This window comes from Vombatus ursinus, unplaced genomic scaffold (genome assembly GCF_900497805.2).
Source record: "Vombatus ursinus unplaced genomic scaffold, bare-nosed wombat genome assembly UNPS02014798.1, whole genome shotgun sequence".
Taxonomy (NCBI): Eukaryota; Metazoa; Chordata; class Mammalia; order Diprotodontia; family Vombatidae; genus Vombatus; species Vombatus ursinus.
In genome coordinates this window covers 45,334,128-45,353,013 of record NW_020954576.1, presented here as the reverse complement: position 1 = coordinate 45,353,013, position 18,886 = coordinate 45,334,128, and the positions used below count along the sequence as shown (strand labels likewise).

The 18,886-nt window shown below is 44.3% G+C and overlaps 1 protein-coding gene across 1 annotated transcript in view; it reads right to left on the bottom strand.

Annotated features, from left to right (window-relative positions):
- PLXNA2 (plexin A2) overlaps window positions 1-18,886 on the bottom strand; it is a 316,420-nt gene that overhangs the window by 244,626 nt on the left and 52,908 nt on the right. The window lies entirely within an intron of this gene.

Genomic DNA, 18,886 nt, shown 5'->3' with positions numbered 1-18,886 from the left:
AGGAGGGAGGAGAAAATGCACCTCTCTCTCCCGTGGACATAGGACCTTGTAGATACTGTCAGAATTAGATGATATATTGGTTAGTTTGGTTGAACTACTTTTTCTTCCCCCTTTTTTTATTCTCTGATATAGGGGATGGCTCCCTGAGTTGGGGAGGGATGTGGGATATTTTTTAGAAATAAACAAAAGATATCAGTTTTTTGGGGGGCAAAAAAAAAAGACCTGGAATCTCATTCAGGTTTTTCCATTAATAGCTCTTTGACTTTAGTCAAGTCATTTCAACTCTTTGAGCCTCAGTATCTTCATCTACATGAGAAGGGGTGATCAAAGGAGTTCTCCCCACTCCATGAATTTGATGAGCATAACTAGGTGATATGAAGGATAGAGGACCCACCTGGTGTCAGGAAGACCTGAATTCAAATCTAGCCTTTGACACTAGCTGTGTGACCTTGGGCAAGTTGCATAACTACTGTCTGCTTCAGTTTGCTCATCTTCAAAATGGAGGATAATGATAGCACCTACCTCCCAGGGCTATCATGAGGATGAAATAAGATACTCTTTGTAAAGTGCTTTACAAATCTTAAAGCACTATGTAAATCCTAGCTCCTATCTGTTGTTGTTGTTGTTGTATAGCATATGTTAAGAGGTCAAAGACAATTCCTGATCACATTCTAGGATGGGGCTATTTAATGAGACTGTCCCCAAATGATTGGTTGGCTGGAAGATAGACTTGTATGGCAGAAGCCACCCCTTTGGGCTGGACTATATGAGAGACCCAAAATTCTTACCTGGCACTTTTTCACCTTTTTTCTATTTAAAGGACAGACTAGCTGAGTTGACATGGGTATAAGTGAGTGGGTGGTGATGATGGGAAGTCTGTTCATATAAATAGTCTCCTGTCCCCAGGTCCCATTACTGATTGTCTTGGGAAAGAAGATTCATGTGAGTTATAGATGCTCACCTCCTCAGCAGGAAGAAAGTTTCTGATAGTGCACTCCTAGCCTAACAGACTGTAGCAGCTGGTTATGGGGGGCAGTAGGGACATGCCAGGAATATCCTACAGAAGCACATGATAATGTGCTTACCCAAAGGAGGGATGAATATTCCCAACCCGCAACCTCTTAAATAGAGGAGGGAGAATCTGGATTGCCGAGGCAGTATGATTCTGGAATCTAGCTTGCTAAGAGAGAAGGGAGATTTTTTGGGGAGCATGAATTTTGGGATCTTATTAGAAAAGAGCTGTTAGTTCAGAGAACTAAGCTTTTAAAGAAAGAAGAGGATTAGTTATATGTCTCCCCATCTTCCTCGGGGAGATCTAGGGAAACAAGGGGACTGAATTTATAACATGAAAGAGAAAGGGATCAGGATGCTGACACCCTTTGCTATGATTATGAATGATTCTGACAAAAAAGGTGTGATGGGAAAAGGCTTGCCTTTCCAGTGGCCCCAAAGTGGGTTTGCCTTCCTGGAAGAGTTCAAATCACTGATGATGTGATGAGTTTTGGGGTGATTGTGTAAGACCCTGCTAGGGATACACAAGAATGGTCTCCCCAAATCATGAACTCAGTTCATCTTCAAGGGGAATTATGAACAACTGTGAATGCTTTATGTCTTTCCTGGATCTGTTTATGGGCTCCTGTGAGTCACTTGTATTGTTTGCATTTTCTGTGGAGTGAAATAAAGGCCGTCTTCTACTCGATATGCATTTGTTACCTAAGTACTTTTAGGGAACTGAGGACACTGTTATCGACATTTTTGGAAAGACAAGGACATACTTGGAGAAAGAGAGTGTGCCATGCTGGATAGAGTGCTGGCCTTAGAATGAGGAAACCCTGGGTTCAAGTTATTTAACATCTCAGTGCCCCAAGGAACTCAACATAACTATTGGAAGCTCCTTATGTCAATGAAATTACAGGTCCAATTTTTTTTCCCCAAGTATATTTGGAGATTTCCCAGATATTTTCTCTTCTTGGTGGTAAATGAGGCAAAGGTACACTGGATAGAAAGAGCTGGCCTTAAAGTCAGAAACACCTAGATTCAAGTTCCCACCTTGGACATATGTTGGCTTATGACCATGGGCAAAAGTTGCTTAACCTCTGAATGCTCAAGGTAACAGTATAAGACTATACATCTCATGGAAGGTGTTCATCTACATTGGGAGAGGAAATTATTCAAAAGCAGCCTCCTACACTTAGGAAATCACAAATCCAACAAAAACAACTAATACAAATGGAACAAAACATGAAAATACCAACAAACCCAAGGGAAGAAGGATAGAATGAGGCAAAGATAAATTGACCCTTTGGGGTGAGCCTCTGAGATTGGATCTAGACCATGAAATCCCAGAGATTGGAGCTACATGTAAGAGTTATATTTAAGCTATCACCCAAGAGTTACAGGTAAAGTGATTTAAAGTTGTTTTGAGGGAAAATGGGGAGAGCTCAGGCAATTTCCCAGCTTTGCTCCGCCATCTTGGCTTCACCCTGGTTACATGTAAAATGATAGGGCTGAAGTAGATGATTCCTGAGGTCCCTTCTAGCTCAAATAATCCATAATTCCATTAACATAACAGGTTCTGGAAAGTCTCATAAGGTTCAACATGAGGCGAGGTCTCAAGAGAAAGAAAATATAAAACTTCCTGCCTATTGTAGGTTTTGGCCTCAGCTGGGTCCTTGAAGTCAGGGAGGGACTCTTTGATTCATCTTTATATCTCTCTCAACAAGCTCCCAGAGGGCAAGGAAGGGCTATTTTATTCATCTTTGCATCTCTCTCATTACCTAGCACCATGCCTTGTATCTTGTAGATGCTCAATAAATATTTGTTGAATGATTGAAGATTTTTTTGGCTCCTGTCTGCCCCTCCCTGACTGTCTCACACTGAACCTTGGTTCATTACTATTTACTTTGGTTCTCCAGGGCCAAATTTGAGACCATTTTCTCTTAGTCAGAAACTACGAGTTCTTGGGAGGGTGATTCCCCGGCTCCATAGGGATAAACCTGGCACTAAAGGAATAAAGCCCCTTAAACAGAAACTTGGAGAGTGAGGAGAGTCAAGTCAGTGTGATAGAGTAGGAAAGGCACTGGCTTTGGAGTGAGTCACACCTCTGATACTTGTCAGCTATGTGGCCTTGGGAAAATCACTGAGATCTCCTCTCCCTTCCAACAGTAGATTGATGGTCCTGTAAGAAAGTCTAGAGTTTATAGCATCATGAGTTTAGAACTGGAAGGGAGGGGTCTTAGAGATCATCTAATTCAACTCCCTTATTTTACAGGTAAAGAAACTGAGGCCTGGATAAGTTAAGTGACTTGCCCAAGGTTGTAGAAGGGTAGTAAATGAATTCTAAGTATTTTAAGCCTTCAGTCTTTGGAACAGAAACTTCTCTCAAAGAAAGCGAACTAGCCCACTGGACTGAAGCTCTATTGGCCCAGGGGAGCAGGGGAGTGCTTTCTTTGACCTACGATCCATGCCTACCTTGCCCTCCTGATGCCAACTCGTCCTGGCAGGAGCCACTTGACACATATGCTACATTTTGCTTCATGCCTAACCAGATACTAGACTGGCTTTGACTCCACCTCACACCTGCTCCCTGACTTGGCTGTGCCCTGGTTCACGAATTCCAGTGTGGTTCGCATCATTCCCTGTTCCAGGGTTAGCCAACAGGTAGCCCTTCAAAGGAATGCCAGCGACAACCCAGACCCGCTGGCCAGAACCAAGAGTGAGGCTCCAGCCACTTAGACCACAGCTGGCTAGTCCTAGAGTTGTGTTCCTTGTTTTAGGAGAGCTGGAATAGAGTCTGGAAAATGAAACCTTCCTTGTGCCCAGTTTGTTTTCTGTGATCCTGACTAGGACACTGTTATTAGCATTGAACTCCTAGGCCTCCCTCCTTGAGGGCAGGCACTATTTCATTTTTGTCTTTATCTCTCCTGTAATACTTGGTTCAGGGCCTAGCACAGAGCAGGCACTCAATAAATACTTGTTGATTGGTTGATGGATTATGATCACTGACTGATGACACTGGGCATGTCATCACTTTCCCCCAGTGGGTCTCAGTTTGCTTATCAGTATAATAAGGGGTTTAGAACTAGGTCCTGTTTGAGGTCATTTCCAATTCTAATAAAAGCTAGTATTTAAACAGCACTTTTAAGATTTGTAAAGTGCTTTGCATATATTATCTCATTGGGTCCTCACAACAGCCCTGGGATGTAGATACTTTTATTATCCTCATTTTACAGATGAGGAAATGGAGGCAGGTTAAATGACTAATCCACAGTCAAAAGAACTTGTATGTGTTTCATATTGGATTTGAACTCAAGTCTTCAGGACTTCAGTTCTGTACTCTATCCACTATACCATCTACCTGCCTCTAAGATGCTGTTATCTTGGTATTTAGAGATCAATAATGAGGCTCGACTCAGATAGTACTCCCCCATGTCAAGATGCTCTGATTCATCTTCCTCACTGGGCCTACAATATTGGTTAATGGAACATCCCACATGGAACTTAAAGCTTGGAACATCTAGTCCTGGACACTTCAGCAATTCTGAATGCCCCCGGAGGCCAGAAGGCCAAGCCCAGACTTCCACCTGAACCCAGATCCCCTCAGTCCTTTTGCTCTTTGGTGGCTAATGTCTCAAAGCTGGTAATGGAGGGTTGGGCTTTGGGATACAGCTTTCTCCCCTGCCCGCCTTGCTACACAGCACTCAGCCGGGGCCTCTTGTCTGATAAGAGATGCAAATCCATTTCCCAAGTTAGCAGTGATGGGAAAAAGAGAACGTACTTCATAGGGACCGGCTGCTTTTAATGAGCCGATCTGGGGGAAAAGGCCGAGGGAAGATGAACAATTACTACCTAGAGTCACTGGAGTGCTCCATGCCCCCCGACTTGTGTGTTTTATTTCGCTCTCAGGCTGCCAGTGCCTGGGGCCTGCAGGCAGGTTTATGAGATTAAAGCCCAGTGCCCAATAAATAATTTAGCAGCTTACTGCAAAAAACACACACACGCACTATAATAGTGACTATCTTCCACAGTCTGATGTGTACATACATTTTTAAATGCACATCGCTTTCATCTGGAGGTGGAGACCTAGAACCAAATAAGAAAGAGACAATGGGCCTCCCCCCCTCCAATAAACAAACACACACACACACACACACACACACACACACACACACACACACACACTCCTCCCCTCCCCCTCCCCCCTTCCATTGTACAACCACCATCAACATGGATTTCTAATGATAGGAAGGAATACCTTTAATCCACTGACTAATTATTCAGGGCTTTCTGGCTCTTCCCTTCTCTCTGCTATTTTCCCTGTTCTCTTAGTTTTCACTGGCTGTTTGTATATGTGTGAGCAGAAAAAAATGTGAAATCTCCACAAGGCCAATTATTCATTCAGAATTTGGTTTTCTCCTCCCAGGGGTGCCTTTTAAGGAGCAGAGCTGACTCTGGGTGCCTGTCTCCCAAAGCTTCAGGAGTGACTTGCTGGCAGAAGGCTGGAGATTAATATCACATTCGTGGCCACCCCCAGTAACAAACTGAGGGTTTAATGAGCCAGGGGCAGTGATAGATTGGTGGGATCCGGTCTTAGGGGAAGAATGAGGAGATAGGGTAGTGGTGTGGGAAGAATGGTAAGGGGGGGGTGATGGGTGGTGGTAAGGGGATGGAATAGGAGAGGAGGCAGAGAATGGGAGCCACAGATGGAGCAAGACAGCCCACAGTAACCTATGTACCAATACTAGCAGACAGCAGAAAAACCATTCCAAGGCGGCTGCTCCATTCATCTTGGGAAGCTGCTGACTCCAACAGTCAAGGCACAAGTAATGTCAGCAGGAGTAAGGAAGGAATTCCCCTCATCCTTCAATGAATGGCTACCAGCCTTGGAGGGAAGCTAATGCCTTCACTCTCTCCTTTCTTCTTGAGTACCATCTCAGCCCAGACCCCCAAACCCATGGTTTAGACGAATCAGGAACCCCCCCCCCCACCCAAGCACACACACAAACATATATTTCCTAGAGCCCCTGGTCATGGAGGCGTTTCATGCCACTGGCTGTGGTTTATCTCCTGTTGTTTATGGCCTGGGCCAGGCTGCCTGCAAACAGCTCCCTGAAGACAGAAATGTAGGCATCTGCCATTCCAGCAAGCTCTTTCCAGAAATGAAAAGGACAGTCATAAAATCAGGGGTGGGGAGAGTGGGTTGGAGCATGCATCATAAAAGGCATAATGGACTGATGCTAATATACAGACTAGCTGCAGCCCAGGGGCGTCTGCTGAGCTCAGCCATAAATATTGGGGACACACCAAAGAGATAGCTTTATACTTCTTTGAGGCTGGGGCCATTTTTCCCTCTTTATTCATCAAGCTACAGTTACTCCCTTGGGGTGACTACCAGTCTGCACGGGGGACAGACAGTCCAACAACTGGGGCTTCCAGAAAGTAAATGGTGGATTACAGAAAGGACTGGGGAAGTAGGAAGAATAGTGAACGTGTCTTGTTTTAATGGGTTTTAGGATGTCTTCTTTTTCCCCCCTCCTGCTGGCATCTGGCCTTTTCCATGGTCTTGGAGATGATGAGATAGCTCTGTATTAGTGTGTCTATATGAGAATGTAAGTGAATAGATGGACAAATGAGCATTTGCCTTTTCAACATCTGGCTAATCTAAAGCATTAGCCAAAAAGCCTGGCTATCGTCCATAATTCAGTGGAAACCAAAATAGAAGAAAATCCCTTCTATACATTGCTTCAGGTATTAGGAAAATAAGCAAAAGAGCTGTGATTTCATCTCTGTGAGGGGACCTTTGTTATAAGGATTTCTTCTATCCGTACAGTAGAGCTACACTAGTCAGTAGCCATCAGAGGCCTCTTAATCTAGTGCTCTTATTTTATGGATAGCCAAACTAAGGCCTAGGCAAGTTAAGTGACTTGCCCAAGGTCACAAGGCAACATCAGAGGCAGAATTTGAAACTAGATCACTGACCTAAAGCTTGAAAGGTCCTCAGAAGCCATCTAATCCAACTCCAACTTAAAGATGAGGAAACTGAGGCCCAGGGAAATTTAGGTGACTTGTCCAAAGTCACATAAGCAATAGAGATAGGATTTGAGCCCAGGCCCTTTTCAGGAGGCCGGGTCAGAGTCAATTTTCTTTCTATGCTCTCTTCCCATCTAGAATAATTAAGTCCTACAAAATTTCTGAAACACGTAGAGGTTAAGTGTGGCCTATGGCCACATAGCTAATAAATGTCAGAGGCACTTTTTTCTGAGCCCAGGTCTTCCTGCCTCCAAGCTTAGCACTTGGGCCACTACACAACACTGCCTTAAACTCTGGATATTAATAGTTTAATTTTCCAAGTGAATAATGAAAGACTCAGAGTGGGTATAAGCAGGCTGAAGCATATTTCCAAAGATGACATGCATGAGAAGCAGCGTAAAAGACATCATAAAATGTATTTCCTAAAGGACAGGAAAAGGAGGTGGGTTAGCTGTGCAGTGAACGAGGGGCAGTAGATGGACAACCTTAATGCTGCATCAGTACCGCCGCTATTCAGGGATTTGAGCTAGTAAGGCTTAAAACTGCACTAAGATTTTTGGGACACCCTATATTCAAGGGTAAGAATTGAAATAGGCTTGGAAGGAATGGGGGTTGTAATCTGCATCTGGGGAAGAAATACCCATAGTAATGCTATCTTAGTATTTAAGTAATTAAAAAATGCAACTAGGAAATTGAAGTTATGGTACGTTGCAACTGAGTACTTTGATGTTTGACATCTTTTGTTGAATATTAGTCAATCCTGATGGCTAACGCTGGACACTAGTCAGTTAAGTATTAGCATATGCAGGAGAGCTAAGTAGGTATGATTTCTAAGATATTAATGCAGGTATACTGTGTGAATGTGTGGTATTTGGTAGAGGATTGGATAAAAATGGGGGGGAAATCACGTCTTCCTATAGCTAGTGATATAGACTCATTTATTCCAAGAGTCCTTTTTTGGGGGGGTGGACTGCCTGAGACACTATATCCTACTCCCACAGCTCCACATGCTCAACTCCTAGGACTTGTACAGGAAGCTACTTTAGTAAACTGAAAAACTGATTTAGCCTGGGGACTTCCAGGTAGAGGTACATCTTACTGCAGGTTTCCTGGGAGTCTTTCACGCTCTTATTATTCTCTGAGGTCTAGTATTGGAAAACTGAGGCTGAATGGTGAGGTGGGTTTGATCCCATTTGGAAACTAGTTGGAGACCTATCCCACCTCCAAATGACTACATTGCATAGCTAACCTCTCCATCACTATGCTGAGTCTAACGGAGCAAAATATCAGAGCTGGTTTACTAAGTCTGACTTGGCATTTATACGGAAGGAGTATAAATAAGAAGAAAGGACACTGGAGGAATCCCTCCCTTCAGTGTCTGGAGAGGGGGAGATCGATAGTATTCTTTGTTTGACTTCCACATCTCCTGCCCCTGGTGCATATTCACAGCATCCATTTCCCTTGAAACCTTCCCTGACCTGCTTTTTGGGGTACCTGGCAGTCAGTGTTTTCTCTGTCTTTGTATTAGGTTGGATTTACTCATATATGTATGTATTGTATACATCTCCTTCCCACCCCCCATCCCCAAGTAAATTGCATGGTCCATAAGGGTAGAACCCTGGACACAGAATCAGAGGATCAAGATTCAAATCCCAATTCTGCCACTCATTGTTCCTGTGTTATCTGGACAAGTCCCTTACCTTTTGGGGCCTCAGTTCCTTGTCTATAGAATGGACACAGGGGTAGGGAACCTGCAGCCTTGAGGCCACATGTCCTTGGGTGTGGTCTTTTGACTGAGTCCAAGTTTTACAGAACAAGTCCTTTTATTAAGGGGATTTGTTCTGTGAAGTTGTGACTTACTATATGACTGCTGAGGTCCTTTCTGGTTTGAAATCTATGATCCTATGACAGGTCTGTTTCTGAACTGGTCTCTCCAGTACCTAGCACAGGGCCTTGCACATAATAAGAGCTTAATAATGTTTGTTGAATTGAACTAAATAGCTGTGTGATCCAGAAAGGATTACTTTCCATCTTAGTGCCAATGTGTATTTGTGCTCTGAGGAAGAGAGAATCTCTCATCTTGAGGCTACTTAGAGAGTTCACTCTACTGTCCCTGAGCTGGAGAGAAAAACAAACTGGCATTTGGGAGCGCTGAGAAAGGGAGTGGAGCTCAGAATTTTTACCTTTCTTTTTCTGTCTTTCTGTGTTGGAAAAAAAAAGAAAAGAAAAGAAAGAGAGAAAGAGAGAAAGAAAGAGAGAAAGAAATAGAGAAAGAGAGAAAGAGAGAAAGAGAGAAAGAAAGAAAGAAAGAAAGAAAGAAAGAAAGAAAGAAAGAAAGAAAGAAAGAAAGAAAGAAAGAAAGAAAGAAAGAAAGAAAGAAAGAAAAAGACCAGGTAAAAGAAATGAAAAAAAAAATGCTGGTTTCAGAGAGATCAAAAACAATTTTTGATCTGAAGTCAGCAGAACACAGGCTGATGCATTCCTCATGCAGATTGATGAAAATACATATTCTTAGTGATAAAAGGGCACCCCTCACACATCACGACACATAGGAGGCACACTGACTGAATGGGTAGAGTGACAGATTGGGAGTCAGAAAGCCCTCTTTGTGTGGCCTCTGGCAAGTCACTTAACTTTCCTCAGTCTCAGTCTCCTTATCTGTAATATGGGGATAATAATAGTACCTCTTTCACAGAGTTGTGAGGATCAAAGGAGATCATGTTTGCAAAGTGTTTTGCAAATCTTAAAGCACTACATCTAAATGTCAGCTCTCATCAGAGAGCTCACTAGGAAAAGGCTGGGAGGTTCAGGACTTAATGGGATGACTCAGTCTGAATTTTAGTAGAGTTCCATGGGCATATAAAGCCTTAGACAATGCTCTAGAGTGATCTGGGTGTTTCCACTGAGGCATGAGTGAAGGAAACTTGTCCTCAGACGCATGAGCCTTTAGCAGCCAGATGTGCCAATGGCCTGGGTGACACACAGGTAGAAAAGCTATCTTGACAGCTGCCTTTTTATTATGTTTGCATTCATTCATTCATTCTCGTTGTGCTCGGCAGTCTACCTTTGAGAGCATGTACTTTTCCAAATGGGCTTTCAGCTCTTTGGAGCGTCTCTGGGTCAGAGAAGTAGTGCAACTGGATGGTGGAGGGGGGAGAAGATTCTTCCTCAGTCTGTATTGCAGCTAGCCAATTGAAATTTAGGCCTACACCTCATTCATCTGGTTGGGAAGCAGATTTTCTTCTCTTTAGGGAAATTAATAAAGCTTTCTAGTCTGTGAGGCAGCATTGCATGGTGGTTAGAGAGGTGACCTCAAAGTCAGGAAGAATCAGATACATATTGGCTGCGTGACCTTGGGCAAGTCACCCTATTTCTCAATATCCTAGTTAACTTCCTAAGATTATAAATTGTGGAGAAAGTTCTGTCCTGTATTAATAGAGGGGATTTCCTCACTCAGGTATGTCTTACAGCCATGAAATCAGAGGTCCATTCTTTATCCCCATCCAATCGAGTCTATGAAGATTAGGAAAACAACTGTCCTCCATTGCACAAGAATTTAGCGTAGCCTACAGCAAGCTAGATCTAGGTTAGCTCTCAGGAAAAACTTTCCAACTTGGGAGGGTTTTGAGGCTGAGCAGAGAGACTAAAGGTGTCCATAGAATCCAGGGATTCTCCTGGAGATATTTTAACATTTTAACCCAGGAAAGGCACACAATTGGTAGCCACAACGCCAGTCCAGAAAACACCTTCTCAGGGGCCTCACCTCTGTGCACTGGCATTTCACAAAAGCCCAATATAAATATAGAATGTATAATTTTCACATCATTCTTGGCAAATCCCAGGTGCACCCCATTAGCAGAGTTCCAAGGATGCCATTTTATATCAAGAAAAAGACATGCCACGTCGTAGCACTTAGCTCAGGGCCCTATTAATAGCAATCCTAATTATATGGCTGCAAATTTAATTCATAGCAATGATTAGTGTCAGAATCAAAGGCATCAGGCATCAATATTGATGGAATTGCATAAGCCCCATAAACAGAGAACAAGCAAGTGGGCCCATCCCCCATCGATGGGCCCTTGTTAACTATTGCATTAATGTCTATTCCAATTTTGTCCTATCAAAATGACTCCATTTCTGAATGTCCTCCACCCCCTGCCTCAACCGGGCTCTGAATGGGTATGATTGGCACACCAAAGATCCCAGACAGGGTCTTTGAAGAAAAGCCTGGAGATGTCAAAGGATGCTCTCTAAGGCAGGGCCCAGGCCCCACGCTTTACACAGTGGCTCTTGGCCTCAGCATCGAGGATCCTTTGTCTCCCCTTCAGAGAGCTCACTGGGAACAATGGGGCTCAGATAAAGGGGAGTCAGCTGGGAACTGCGTGTGGCAGAAAGGGCTGCAACCCCAGTGCATTGTGGGCTGGGGCTGTGGTAGAGGGAGGATGGGAGGCAGAGGAGGAGATCCAATGGGAGGAACGCCAGGCAGCGTCTGCCAACAACATGGTCAGAGTAAACGTCCCTGGGATTTCCAAGGCACTTTTTTCCTCCAAGAACTCAAAATACTTTTCCCTTGCTTCTTCCTTCCATAACTCTCTGGATAAACTGAGGCCCAGAATGGTCACAAGACATGCCTTGAGCCAGGACTTAAGACTACTGGTCTAGTTCAAGAGAGCTTGAGCTCATAGCCTACAGAATTAGAACAAGAAAGGGACCTCAGAGGGGACCTAGTCCAACCCCCTCATTTTATAGAAGTTTACAGACGAAGAAAGCAAGGCCCAGAGAGATGGTGAGTTGCCCAGCATTTAAAAAGTAGTTGTCAGATTCTCCTGATTCAGTTGCCAAACATCCTCTTAAATAGGTAGTCCTCAAAAGACAAACAAACAAAAAAAAACCAGGTAGCCCTCTCTGATCCATCATGGGCTCATAATTGGGCTAGGAGGTCCTAAGGAAGCCCTCATTTTATAATTAAGAAAATAGGCCCAGAGAGGGAGTGACGTGCCCAAGGTCATATGAGCAGTACAAGGCAGACCCAAGATCAGAACTAGGTTCTCTGTCTACCATGCATACTTGATTTTTGTCTCTACTGAGGGCAAAACCCCCACAGGTAAACGCCCAGTATAAGGAAAGCTTGAACCAGAATTCTAAATGCACTAAGCTTGATGGATTGAAGGCCCTAGCAACTCAAGCCTAGCTTCTGTCAAGAGAATGCCTAGGCCTGGCAGAGATGGGTGGGTGAATCTGTTCTTCTGAGAGCAGACGGAATGGTCACCCCCATTCAAATAAATAATCCTGACCCTGTTTGACCTGGAAAGGCCTTGCCCTGTTCTCCAGGAAGCCTGTGTCTCTTCCTGCCTTTTTCTCTGTGGCCTTCTCCTTCGTGGCCTTCTCCTTCTCCAGAGCTGGCACCTTTCTTACAGGTGAGGAAACAGAAGATGTGAGAAGCCTCCGTTAGCTTTTTCTCGTTGGTGCTGTTTCCCTTCCTGGGTTAGGTGGGGACACACAGCTGGCAACATCAGTTTCTGAATTAGGAATCAAATGCTAACAAAAAGGATTTGGAAAGGGGGGCAGGTGAGAGAGCCCCAAATAGTGCTGGCTCCAGGTGGGGCCCCACTTCTTCTGATGCTTACAGTGAGGCTGGGGTAGGGAATAGAGGTTCAAAAAGGGTGGACTTTCAGGCCTTGACTTCCTACACTCGATTGTACTTCCCCGGTACTTGTTTGTCCAGACTGTCTTTTTCACATGGGGGAAGGGGTGGGGTGCATGGTAAGCAGAAATAAAAGAGGTAAAGCATAAGGAAAATGCGATCTGCTCTGATCATCTTCCATTAGACATTTCTAAAGGCTTCATTATAGATCTCTGGGTCTGTGTGCTAGGGGGTCCTTTGGAATGAGGAGCCCTGGCTCTAGAAAAGCATTCTATTTAAAACTGGTAAGGGCTTCTGAGATCATCTAGTCTCACACCCTAATTTTACAAGTGTAGAATCTGAAGCTCAGAGAAGGGGAAGTGGCTTTTCTGAGCAAAGAACTGACAGAGTGGGCAATTGAACCCGTTATCTTTTGACTATGACTACAATGAGCTTTCTGCTGGATTTTCTATGGTGACCTAGAGCTTGTAGTGCAAATTTGGGTCTGGGCCCCAGTTTCTCTATCTGCAACAGGAAAAGAAAAATCCCAACCCTACTTTACCTTCCATGGAAAATGAGGAATAGAAGCTAGAGGGATAGGAATTCCTTATAGGAAAAGTATATACTAAGATGAAAACTCAGGTGACCTACAAAATGGATCGCCCTTTCACACATGACGAAACGGAAGCCCAGAGTGGTTAGATCAATCATTCATTCTTGTATTATCAATCTCTCAGGGTTATTACAAGGCAAGCACATCATATACCTTAAAGAAGTATAGTCAGCTAGGTGATGCAATACGCACCAGGAAGATCTGAGTTCCAAATTTACTAGCTATGTGATTTGGGGCAATTCACTTGGCCTTTCTCAGCCTTGATTTCCTTATCTATGATAATAATACTAGCACCTACCTCCCAGAGTGGTTGTGAGGACCAAATGAGAGAATATTTGTAGAGTGCTTTCCAAACTTTAAAGCATTGAATAGATGCTAGTTACTTATATTATAGAGACGTGATTATTGTTATGGGGTGTGGGGGGGATAAGGGACAGAGCTTTCTTAGATAATTCTGCAATGCTCCAGGAGCAGGGCAGACACTTGCCTTTATCCCTGCTGCCCTCGGAGGGGAGCCCCAGGCCTATGGCTTGCTGCTGATTGGACACGTAGTGGGCTGCCTCTGTTGGTGACTAATGCAACTAGAGGCTGAAGTCCCACTGGATTAGATGAACTTAGGTCAGATGGTCCAGTCTTTTAAATATCCTTTCCCATGACTCAGGCCTGGGAGGGTGGTTTTTCCTCATGTTGCCCAATCCCTACATCCATGTAGCCAAGGAAGTTGCTCTGATGCTTTAGCACCTTGGGGAATCATGGAGGAAGAGGAATTCACTAACACCACCAGCCCATGAGTTGGCCACTAGGAAACTGCTCTGGGCCTCTCTCTAGGAACAGGCAACTCTAGGTTTTAGGGAGAGGGTAGGGAGAGTGTTCCAGTTTGGAGTCTGATCTCTTATTTATTCCTGAATTTGATACTATACCTGTGAGTAGCAGATCTACAACCTATCAGGAAAGTGAGGGCCGGGTGGAGAAAATGGCACCACTTCAGATGAAGGAAGACTTTAATTCCACTTCCTTTTCCATGGTTAACTAGCTATGTGACCCTTACCAAATCAGTAACTTCTCTGGGGCTCAGATATCTCATGTTAATAGTACCCTACTGCCTACAGGCATGTGTTCTGAGCCCATTTTCTCTTTCTTGAGGTCTCTTCTGGAATGGGAATGACTGAAGGGAAGGAAGCTGCTATTTTCAAGAGTAATTCTTCTCCCAGTTCCTTGAGAAGCCCTTTCAACTGGCAAGTCACCTAGAGGAACCCAAGAAGGAGGCTGGGGAACAGAGATCAGATCAGCATCATCGAGTCACAGAAGCTCAGATCTGGAAGGAACCTTAAGTCAACTAGTTCAACTCAGGCCTGAATAAGAAGCCTTTCTGCTGCCTCCTTGATAAGTAACTATGTGGCCTCAGCTTAAAGAAACCCAGTGAGGCTGTCCTCCACCTCCTGAGGCTGTCCACCACCTCCAATGAGGCTGTCCTCCACCCCCAGTGAGGCTGTCCTCCACCCCCAGTGAGGCTGTCCTCCACCTCCTGAGATAGTTCATCCCTTAGGATATTTGAGTTTTAGACAACTCACATTGTTAGCAAGTTTTTCTTATAACAGTGGGCTGAAATCTGGCTCTGTCCAATTTCCAATGAGTCAATACGCATATATTAAGCACCTTCTGTATACTAAACACTGAGCTAAGTGCAAGGGATACAAAAAGAGGCAAAATACTGTCCCTGCTCCCACGGGGCTTATAGGCTAATGGGGAACACAATATATAAACAACGAACAAACAAGCTAATTACAGGATAAATGGGAGATAATCAACCGGGGCACTGCCTTTTGTTTTGCCCTCTGAGGCCAAGCAGTTAGAAAAACTCAATGAGCAAAAAGCAGGCAGTCCTAATGTCTGACTTGTCTCTGGGATTTTGGGGGTTTCTAAGGACAGACAGTAAATAGATGGTCCAGTTCCTAATACTCGGGACTTAAAGGAGGGTTTAGTCTGAAAGAGGCTGCCTCAAGATTTTTAAAAAATGAAATGATTGAGACAGTGGTCCAATGTGCTATAGTGAAAACAGTCCTGGACGTAAGAGTCAAAAGAGCTGAGGAGCCTCAGTTTCCTCATCTGTAAAATGAGGATAACTAATAATATTTGCATCATCTGCCTTCCAGGGTCAGCAAGAAAATCAAATGACATTATGAACATCAGAGAGCCTTAAAAACACTATGTACGTGGAATTTTTTTTTCTTTGCATCTAGACTATGTGACTTTATTGGGTAGGCACCTCCCAAGGAGGAAGCTCCTTAAGCTATATAGATCCATCCAGAGCTGCTCTCAAGGAGTGGCCCAGGGCTAGTGAAGGCTCTGGCTCAGATTCTGGAACATGGAACTAGCTCTATATCTCAGGACTGCTCCTCCAAACCTCTCCAGGACACAGCCATGCTGGGGATAGGAAAGCAGGGCCCTGGGTTTCCCTCTCCCCTTTGAGGGTCACACAACTATTATGTGTCTGAGGCAGAACTAGAGCTTAGGTCCCCCTGGCCAGATATCCATCTACCATGTCACTGTCTATTATTAGTGATGATAATGATAAACCCATAATAAAGGATACTATCAAGAGGCAGGACTATATAATGGAAAAACTATTGAACCTTGAGTCAAAGGATGCTGGGTAGAGAACCAGCTCTACATTTTAAGCTGTGTAACCTTGGACAAGTCATTTGTCTCTGGGTCTAGTTTCTTCACCGCTAAAGTGAGGGGGTTGGATGAGATAACTCCAAGGTCCCTTTCAGCTCCAAAGCCTATGATCCTAGGTGGCATGGGAATTGTTCTTAGAGAGACACCTTGTCACGACAGAAGCAGAATAAACCTAGGCATCCCCTCTCTATACCTGTTAGGGTAGTGCTTCGGGATGGTGGGGGACAGCGGTAAATAGGTCCCATTCCTATGCTGACCAAGCTCGGCCTTTACCCACTTTCAGAAGCCAAGCTCTTTAGACCCAAGATGCCTATAAATGAACAAAACAAACAGCAAGATTGCTGGCAGGAACCTGGGCAGGCAGCCAAACTCATTACCAGGGATGCAGCGATGTGCTCTCAGTATCTCTATCCCACTCCCTCCCGGCTACGGGCTTGGGGGGGGGGATAGGGAGGGGCTTGAAGGGGTGTCCTGGAGAGGTAGGGGGGAGCAGGGCTGGGATACAGAGCTAGTTCCATCCCCCAGAATCTGACCCGGAGCCTTCACTATTCACAGAATCAAGAGTTCACACCCAGAGAGGAATGAATCATTTCCACAGAGGGGAATGAACTGCTGTTGTTTGGCCTGGCTGGCTGAGAAGATGGCATGTTTCTCAGCTCTTTATCCAACTCAGCCTTCCTTCCGGCTCGGCAGCTCCTCCCTTACCTCTTGACAGAGTCAAGCAACAGGTTGGAAACTTGTCTATGTGCCCGACTTGTGGTTAAGGGGAGGAATAAGCATTTTTAATTACCTACTATGTGCCAGGCGCTGTGCTAAGTGCTTTACAATTATTATCTCATCTGACCCACACAACAACCCTGGCAAGGAGGTGCTATTATTATCCCCACTTTACAGATGAGGAAACTGAGGGAGACAGAGATACATAGGGAAGGAAAGGAAGGAGATGTGGCTTGAGGGCAAACTCGGGCAGCTTGAACATAGACAGGGGTGGCCAAAGCCGAAATCCTGAGCAGTAAGTCTGGGGCTTGGGAGAGTTAATACTCTCTGCTCAGGTGGGAGATTGTAGCCAGCACATAAAAACTGAAACTCACAGTTTCTGGAGCTTTGCTCAATAAATTGTTTGTGCGATTACAAAGCGGAGAATAATAGGATTGTGACATCAGTGCTTCCTGCGAGCCAAGGACCGGAGACATAGTGTTGGTTTATTCCTTGGGGAAAGGCAGAAAGAATTTTCCTCAGGAATTTCACAGCCATCTCAGTCATGGTTAGCTAATGGGAAAGGGGATGTTGCCAAAAGTCTAGCGGCTCCCCTCATGTGTTTTCAAAGGGCAAAGCTTGTGAATTTGCAAAAATGCCCCAGGGGACCGTCAGATGGTTACTCATAACACAGAATCCTAGAAACAAAGGCACTGGTATGATCAGAGTTCTAGAGCTGAAAGGGACCTCTGAGGCCATGTGGTTGAATCCCCACATTTTCTAGATGAGAAGAATGAAGCCTGTTATTGGCCATGGTCACACTGTGGCAGGATTTGAACCTAGGTCCTCTGATTCTAGAGGAGAATTCCAGTGTTCCTTCTATTACATCAAGCTCCCTTTCTTAAGGATTGTGGCAAGAGGTCAGTATCATCATCCATGCCACTATCTCTAAGCCAGCTGGGCCAAGAAGGGGACTTTTGCATTTTTAAGACCTTTCTAACCAACACCCTAACCCCTATAAAATCCAGATTTTAGAAGGGCCTCCTCCTGAATTCAAAACTTCATTAATTGCATTGAAAAAAATTTTTTTTCTTCCTGCATGCCTCCAAGATATCTTGACTAACAGCATTCACATCTATGTTGGAATCATGTGTTGGAAGGAAGAGGCCTCCTTTGCAAAGTAGCCTTAGTAATGGGAAATAGTAGTATTAGATGGAAGGCTGAGAGGTCTCACGGTGGATAGAGAGACAGGCCTGGAGTCTGGAAGACTCATGTTGTTGAGTTCAAATGTAGCTTCAGATACTTACTAGCTGTGTGACCCTGGGCAAATCACTTAACCTTGTTTGCCTTAGTTTCCTCATCTGTAAAATGAGCTGGAGAAGAAAATGGCAAACCATTGCAGCATCTTAGCAGAGAAAATCCCACAGAGGGTCATAAAGAGTCAGACATGACTAAACAAGATTTATTGGATGAAGCGCTGGAATCAAGAAGATCTGGGTTCAAATCTCGCTTTTGGAGCTTAATTGGCTCTGTTTCCATTTCCTCATCTATAAAAGGAGGATGGACAATAATTTAAGCAATTAAATTGGGGAATGGATAAAGAAATTGCAGTACATGAATGTAAAGGGATATTACTGAGCTGTAAGAACTGACAAACAATGATTACAAAGAGGCATGGAAAGCCTTCCATGAACTGATAACAGAAAGAAGTAAATAAAGCTAAGAAAACGACATACACAGTGAATGCAACAATGTAAACGGAAAGAAAAGCAACCACAAAAATTGAAAGTGAACATTGCAGAACTACAAAAAACAAGCAAAGCACCACAGATGACACCTCCCCACCCCCACCCCTTTGCAGAGGTAAGAAATCCTGAGTGTAGAATATTGCACAATTTTCAGACTTTTTGGTGGGATAGTTTCCAGTCACCTCTCATCTGTGTCCTCCTCCTTGACAACCTCAGTGCTGCAACACTTCTCAAACTCAGTGCCACTGACTTTCAATAATAATAATGAAGAAGGAGGAGGAGGAGAAGGAGAAGAAAAAGGAGAAGGAGAAGAAGAAGATGGAAAAGAAGAAAATAGGAGGAGGAGGAGGAAGAGAAGGAGAAAAAAAGAAGGATAAGAAGGAGAAGGAGAAAAAGAAGGAGAAGGAGGAGAAGGAGAAGGAGGAGGAGGAGGAGGAGAAGAAGAAGAAGAAGAAGAAGAAGAAGAAGAAGAAGAAGAAGAAGAAGAAGAAGAAGAAG